This window comes from Papilio polytes, unplaced genomic scaffold, assembly GCF_000836215.1.
Source record: "Papilio polytes unplaced genomic scaffold, Ppol_1.0 DF823691.1, whole genome shotgun sequence".
NCBI classification, from domain to species: domain Eukaryota; kingdom Metazoa; phylum Arthropoda; class Insecta; order Lepidoptera; family Papilionidae; genus Papilio; species Papilio polytes.
This window is the reverse complement of record NW_013525513.1, coordinates 3,878,345-3,878,797: the sequence shown is the minus strand read 5'-3', so window position 1 is coordinate 3,878,797 and position 453 is coordinate 3,878,345.

Below are 453 nucleotides of genomic sequence, written 5' to 3'. Positions count from 1 at the left end.
GGTTTTGTTATACAGTTATACAGATTATAATTTGAAAAGAAAAATTATAAAAACCAAAATTTAATTAACAATTTTACTTTGGGTCGAAAAGAAAAATTTTATGACATGATTTCTACCGTTGAGTAGATGACATTATACGTTCCGTTTAGTAGGAACCCCTGGAAAAATTACCAATTACTGAAATATATAAATATCCGTAAGAATACGTAAATTCTTTGTTCAATTTTTTTAAAAGCGCCTGGTAATCAGAAATAGTTGGGGAAAATTTTAATCAATCTTACATATTGCTTATACATTTTGTAAGGCTTGCTAAATTGAGCGTAATGTATCCACATTAATTTAAATCTTTGTTAAGATATGGTATTCGATTAAATTTTATACCAACCGGTCCCAAGCCTTGGCGGCTACAAAGCTTTGCGCGGACGAGGAGCATGTAAGGTGACGGCGAGGCGT